The sequence below is a fragment of the Arvicanthis niloticus genome, chromosome 20 (assembly GCF_011762505.2).
Source record: "Arvicanthis niloticus isolate mArvNil1 chromosome 20, mArvNil1.pat.X, whole genome shotgun sequence".
Lineage (NCBI taxonomy): Eukaryota > Metazoa > Chordata > Mammalia > Rodentia > Muridae > Arvicanthis > Arvicanthis niloticus.
In genome coordinates this window covers 2,345,296-2,352,852 of record NC_047677.1, presented here as the reverse complement: position 1 = coordinate 2,352,852, position 7,557 = coordinate 2,345,296, and the positions used below count along the sequence as shown (strand labels likewise).

Sequence of the window (7,557 nt, the reverse complement as noted above, 5' to 3'; positions counted from 1 at the left end):
GTGTGAAACCCTGTTTCAAAGGCAGTAGATAGTGTTCTTGAGAACAACACTTGAGGCTTTCCTCTGGCCTCCATACACAAACACATAAACATGTCCCCATCCCAAAATATATGCATTTGAACTCACTGAACAAACACACACACACACACACACACACACACACACACACACACACACACAGAGCAACCCTTTTGGTTAAGGGATAAAGCTTGGTTATTAGGGTGTTGCCAGTACTGCAAAAAGTAGGTATGGTGGTTGGCGAGTGCAAGCCCAGTCCTCGCATGGTACAGGAAGGAAGATCAGCAGTTCAAGGTCATCCTGTGCTGTATAGGGAGTTTCAGACCAACTGGGTTGCAGGAAATATGTCTTTAAAAAAATCAAAACAGGAACAAAACCCAAACCAATCCAATAGGTTTTAGACACAATATTACATTTTTTGTTGTTGTTGTTACAGACATTTCCATGGAGCCTAAGGACTATATTCATTACTTCTAGGGTATGTGATTTTTTTATTTTTTATTTCTTCTTCTTCTTCTTCTTCTTCTTCTTCTTCTTCTTCTTATTATTATTATTATTATTATTATTATTATTATTATTTTTGCTTAGTTCTTAAAACTTCCTTTCTCACCTTAAAGCATCAGTCTTTGTATCAAGCAGATGGCTTGGTCCTTCTGCTCTGCTTGCATGGAAGAAAAAGAGTAGCTCTAATATTATCCACACTCCAGTCCTGGAGAGTCAAAGCCCATGCGCTAGGTGGATGGTGTCTGAGGATCCAAGGCCTCCCAAGCAGATCCCTGTATTCTCATGTTAGAAGCCTGAGGCTTATATGTAGCTGCTCAGATAGAAGGTTTATTGCTCTAGGTTTTGATCTCCCATCACCGAGTACTCTGTAGTTGGGGCAGTCCTCACCTCTTGGTGGTGGCATCAATCAATGCCAGGCAGACCCTGCTCCAAGTCTTTGGTGTCATGACGTAGTCTCTAATACCGGCTACTGTTACACCCTGCATAGTGAGTATCAGTATCCTGAGTCCTTAAGCCCTGGCTGCTCTCTGGAGTGGTGTGGACCCTCAGCTTCTCATCCTTATCTCTTTGCAGTTTGAGCTATTATTGAAGTTTTCGGTATTAGCCTCCTATGTGACCTTTGTGCCTGGTTGCCCTTTGGATGTCACTGCTTACTTGCATGTTGCTGTTGCTACTATCAACACAGCAGCCCTCATTATTTCCACCACTTTGCATGGCTGCAAAGCATATGTCTTCTGAGAGCAATGGCATGTCTGGACTAACTTAAAATGCAGTAAGATTTACTGGCTATGTAGGTAGAAGAGACTGAAGCATGGGTATAGTATACTAACTGGGTGGTTCTAATTTATACAAATGGCAGCCAAGGGCAAGGCCAATGGCAGCCAAGTATAGGTAAAGCCCTCCTACCTGCCAGTCACAGCTCTTTGCTGTGTAAGCGTTGTGTTCTTCTTTCCTTGGGCTAGATTGATGACAGCCTCTGAAAGGTCATATCAACCAGACATGGGGCTCTCTAGAGACACTGTAGGCCAGGTCATCTAAAGTTCACAGGGACTTGTCTTGCTCTCAGTGGAAGTTTCCACTGCTTACACAGGCTGTGGACACGGGAGTCCTGACTTCAGCAGCTGTCATTACACTAGGTCTCATAGCTGGGGTGCCATTCTTTCGGGACAGTTCTCCAAGGATATAAGGCATGAAGGAAGCTTTATCAAATGACATACTCTCAACAGTTTTATTTGTTCATGGAGATACATCAAAAGGTGCTTATAGAAAGGCTTTCACAAAAGCTTAACCAAAATTCTTAACAAGATTTAACAGTGATCAACAATATTTAACCTTTGCCCCAATACCCAGGGTAGGCTGAGTCCCTTGATCTGTGTCTGTTTAAAAACATTCGGCTTCTGTGGAGGATGCCCTTATATGATATTTACTGACTATTCTCTGTCCTTAACCATTTAGTACTCTTGTGTAATGACTCTTTCAGCTACCTGCAGCTAAAAATAATGGCAGCCAGGCTAACTGAATGAAAGGCACCATCCTAAAGTCGTAAGCTGTGTGACCAGTGTCTTATCAGATCTTGACATAAGTCAGAGTGGATGTAAGACAAGAATTCTGGGTGGATTATTAAGTAGAAACAAAAACCAACAGCAGGAAGGATTAGTTAGTGGTTACTCATGGACAGCTGGATGACCCTCAAACCAAGAAGACCTCACAGATGTGTTGGAAGAGAGGGAAGAAGAGCAGAGTATTTATTGGCACCACTGGTGTCTTAACAGGATTCAGGCTCATAATTTCCTATGTGACTCAGCTGGCATTGCACAATCGATACTTTGAAAGTCTATTTCCTCAAGACGTCGCCATGGTGTTACACTGCAACTTCCTGATGCACATTTTAAGTTCCTGTAGTTTCTCAAAACATGTTTCAGACTGCTGTGTTTACCTGTTGGATGGACTATTTTATCTTCATTAAAAATGTCTTAAGAGCTTTACCAAACACACCCATACCTTTAATATTTTTTTCTCTGGAGCTCTAATTTAACTGTAGGAGTCTGAGCCATTAGCCCTTCAGTATTTCCTGTGTTATTTTGAGATTTTTCAAAAGAAGCTTTGGTCATATGCTGAAAATAATTGTCAGTCAAATCATTATTCTTCATTGAGGAAGAGCCCGGAACTATGAGGAGCTTAAAAACAAACGGAGCAGGGGAGTGAAGCTGTTTTCATTCCCCAAAGCAAAATCTCCCAACTAGAAAAGTGGGTTCCTTTTCAATTGACAGCACAAAAACCAACCTAGAGAAAGTAAATATCATGGCTTAGCCAAGTTTCCATTCCTAAAAGCTGCCCTTCACAGAGAAACCAAACGACGGATATGTATACAAGGCGATGGGGCAGACTTCTGAAGGAATAGCAAATTTAAAATGTATTTGCTGTAGTTTGAGTTTTTTTTCCACATATGCTTAATCTTTATTAAGAGGTCGGGGGAACAATTGCATTCAGATCCAAAGTTAGAAGGCTATTATTCCTTACTTTCAAGAATTTAACAGTAAGTTAAATCTTTATTATGGCTAGTGCTTCATAACCTACTGTGAAATCATGACATAGTCTTCCAGGGGTTTAGTTCTCCTAGAAAATACATATGCTGATGAGTGCCGTGTCTGTTTACTCATTTGTCTTTTTATGTTAATAAAATTTCGGATGTTGTCACTAGAAGCAAGTGTTTGGTTTGCCAACATTCCTTTAGGAAATACACTATGTTTAGACAGTTTTAAAACAATCAGCATCCGGCCCAAACATCTGATAAACTGTAAAGCAGGAATAGGTACTTTAATTTTAGAGCAACTATGACTGACTTCCTTTCCTTGCAGGTCTGCCGTTTCTTGTCCCCAGGATCCAGTGCTGTGTGGGAGCAAGTTGCCACTGGACTAAAGCGAACTGTGTAAGTAAAGAAGCCTTTATTATCAGAGTCATGATCTCATTAAGTTGCTTGGTTTAAGGAGCATGATCTTCTCTATAAATAATTCAAAATGTACTGAGTTAAAGCTTTGCTTTATATGACAAACCATGGCTTTGAGACAAGTTGTCCTAAGTTGGGTCAGGGAAGAAAATCTGAGGATGTTTAACATAGAGGGAGATAGTTTGGGAGGTATTTCCAAAATTTGTGTTAGCCAAAATAATTTCAAGGACATTTATGTTCAAATTCTTTCTTGTTCTCATCCTAGATGAACATAGAGTTTCCTCGCTTGGCATGAAGAAATGAAGAGCAAAAAACTTGGCTCATCACTTCCAATCTCCAGCTAAGGTTATTAAAAGCACAAAAGTGATGATTTATGACAAGGTTGTTCAGCCACATCTAACAATGTTCAGTCCAATGGTTGTGTGAAAATTCTAGCCTGTTTTCTTCCCGTAGTGAGAAATCTTTGAAATCCAAAAAGACTCTTAAGAACTTCAAAAAGTGTGATGGCCAATTGTTTAAGCTCCTCCGGTGAGAAAATTCTCCCACGAGTTCATAGAACACAGTGTTATGATGTTCAAAACTCAAATGCTTTTTTATACAGGATGTTAACCTCTCACAGGAGCCTGCTGCTGTGATGTGGGAAGTCTTGGCTTCCAGGTTTACAAGGATGGGGGCTGTAAACAGGATGCTGAGCGCCACCTAAGGACACAGTGCTTCTCCTTGGAGACACACCAATGTTCCAAGCTATGAATGCAATGTTGATGAAGAAAATATTAGAAATTTTAAGTCTTTTCCATATTATATACGTGACCCAGATATAAAAACCTTCTTTTAGATATTAGATATTGATAAGAATCTTAGAATAGCTTCCAAAAAGCATAATACCCAAATCAGCTTTTTAAAAAGCAGTATATCGTTTTGTGATAACTGTTAAATAAAAAAAAAAATTGTGTGATTATTTGAGTTCTTTTTAGAGCTAAGATAAAAATAATTTAGAATTTTATGTAGTACATAGAAACTGTTTTGGTTGAATAAAAAACTTCCCTTTATTTACCTTACAGAAATAAAGCTTTCAACCTTAAAAAAAATCCAATGATTTAAAAAAACGAAAAAAAAAAAAAAAAAGAAATAAAACTATCTCATGGTAATGTTGAAAGTTATGATTTAGTAGCATTGACTCTGTTGTGATTATGTTTTCAAGTATCATAGTTCTGTCTTCTGGAAAGATACATAGCAAACCACATATTAATGATTGCTTTTGGTGGGAACAGAAAGCCCAGGAAGTCTAAAGGGAGACAGGAGAATGTAAATATACACCTTGTGAATAGTCTCCCTGAGATCTTAATCAAGAGTGAGCATCTGTGGTCGTTTGCATTCCTTTAAAAGCCAGAAACTGCAAGGAATCAGAAGAAGGTAGCAAGTCTTCTAACTTTGCAAACAAATGTTTCCTTACCTCCAGTCCCTCAGACAGTGATTATTCTGAGCCTTTCCCATGAAATGCTTTTCCGTATGCCCTCCCCCCACCTTTCCTGGCCTCATCCTGGAAGGCTCAGGACACTACTGCAGCGCCATCCCACCCACATCTTCATTCCTATTCCTAGCTGGCATTTGCCTTTTGCTTCCAGGTCCTGCACTCTGCATTGTCTTCTTTTTCAAATACCCTTTGAACATGTAAGCAAGACCATCTGCTGGGAAAAGGAAAACAGGAGCAGCAGCCACTTCTGTCTCACATCCTCTCTCTCTCTCCTTCCTCCTTCCTTCTGATACAGAGTGCAAGGTAATTCACAGTCATCCGTTAACTCCTAAGGGCACTCCTTCTATAGTGTTCTGAAACCCACCCCACGGTACTGCTTGCACTTGCCTACTCCCTTAGCCAGCTCCTGCAGCATTCCTTAGCCAAGGATGCTACTTGATGCTCCTGTAGCATCTCTCAGACTAAAGACTAAGATCAACATTTGGAACAGAGTCCTGGTTTGATGAGTTTTCTGAAACATTTGAAACTGCTTAGTGCCCTTTCCTTGAAACTTTGGTTTTAAATATGGTCCCTTCGCCCTCGTTTCTTTCCCTCTTGCTCATAGATCCTGTCTACTCAGATGCCTTCGATCTCTTTCTAGACTCCTCTTCCTCTAGGCCTTCTAATCCTGGCTGTCCTGTGGTCTTATCCTTCCTTTACTTTGATTCAGTGATGTTACTCATTCACTACCAACTCACGGCTGAATTGAACACAATCCTTAGATTATTTTTGGTAGCCAACATTGAGAAAAGAAGCTATGGGAGAGCTGGTAGTTAACTACCAGCAAGGCTTTATAGCCAGCAAGTAGCCAGGAATCAGGTCTCAGATAAAATGCCACTGTGCACATACAACACTGCTCAGATAATCGGAAAGAAAACAGTCTATACACTCCAATGGCAATGCATTTTAGGGGAAAAGGCTGATTTGAAAAATGTTAATTTTTGTAAAATAAATATAAGAATCATTAAAAAAAAAGACACGGAAGCAGAGATCACAGGAGGTGGGGTAAAGCCATTCTTTCCACTGGGATGATCCAAATTGTCATCTGGAATGGTGTGATCTGCAGCTTGATTATCTAGTGTCTGCAGAGAGAAAAACACTTACCAAGAGTAGGTGTGTAGACATGTTTAGAGCAGTTTGTCCATGATGCAGTGCTCAAGTGAAGGACTGTTAACTGTAACCCAGATCATTACCCTCATATCACTGGTAGTGTGGGTCATCTGGAAGGCAAGGAGAGCTGTCATCAATCCAATCTTGAATAGATAAGTTAACAAGCAAAAATCAAGTTTATTTGTCACTAAGAAACTAAGTATTGGGGGTTGGGGATTTATCTCAGTGATAGAGTACTTGCCTAGCAAGCATAAGGCCCTGGGTTTGGTCCTCAGCTGAGAGAGAGAGAGAGAGAGAGAGAGAGAGAGAGAGAGAGAGAGAGAGAGAGAGAGAAAGAGAGAGAGAGAGAGACTAAGTATTAGGGTCTTGAGAGATGGCTCAGCAGTTAAGAGCACTGTCTGTGCTTCTAGAGGATCCAGGATCCTTTCCCAGCATTCACATGGCAGCTTACAACTCTCTGTAACTCCAATTCCATGAAACCTGATGCTTTCTTGTATTCTCCGTGAGCACTGCACAAATGTGGCATATGAACATACTTGCAGGCAAGAACATTGATACATACTACATAATAAAAAATATAACCCCAAGTGTAAATCCATATGATTTACTTAAAGTATGCAGATATGTTTTTATTTCTGAGAGTGAATATTTCATTAAACATTTTTGCATAGTCATAATGGTGAATTAACAAAATGTTCTGCATGTACTAGTGAGTCTCCATATTGTCTCATGAAATGCACATGTTCTAATGAACAGCATTTATAGTTGCGTGTATGTGTGCATGTGCACATAGGTGCATGTGTGTGTGTGTACATGTGTGTGTATGTCTGTGGAGATGAGAGGGCAGCCTTTTGATTGGCATTCCACAGGAGAAATCCACTTTGTTTTTGAGACAGGATGTATTAATGACATGAAGCTGGCCAGCAAGTCTCCGGCATCTTCCTGTGCCCATCTTTGCAGCACCGAGATTACGACTGTTCCTACCATGCCCAGGGTTTTTCTGTTTTGTTTTTTCCATGAGGTCTGAGTATGGATCCTTATGCTTGTGTGGCAAACACATTACTAACCGAGAGCTATCTCACCAGTGTGTGTGTGTGTCTGTGAGCGCCTGTGTTTTTAAATCCACATTAGATTCATTCTATTCACTAAAGCAGCTGAATGTTTGATAAATTTTATAACAAAAATTAAGACTTTATTTTGAGAATGCTTATTTTATGTTTCCTAATTTTTGCATACATTTTGTTAAATTACTGGTCTGTGATCTATTGGGGGGAAAAGTATAATCCTTGAAACTAGAGAAGCATTTCTGTGGAAGGGCTGTCAGGGAGAGAATGCAGAGATGGGATAATAAGAACACGGCAGATTCCAAAGATTCTGCCTTTCTGTGCTCATCCTCATAATTGCTATTTTGTCTAGGATGCTAATCTCTTAAATGACAACATTAACAGAGACATAGCATATGCAG

General features: G+C 40.0%; 1 long non-coding RNA gene across 1 annotated transcript; it reads left to right on the top strand.

The window, feature by feature from the left end:
* Window positions 1–356: 356 nt before the first annotated feature.
* Window positions 357–4,350, top strand: LOC143435274 (uncharacterized). The gene is made up of 3 exons (XR_013105413.1): window positions 357–496; window positions 3,381–3,451; window positions 3,735–4,350. It is a non-coding gene; the product is annotated as an uncharacterized LOC143435274 (long non-coding RNA).
* Window positions 4,351–7,557: the final 3,207 nt, after the last annotated feature.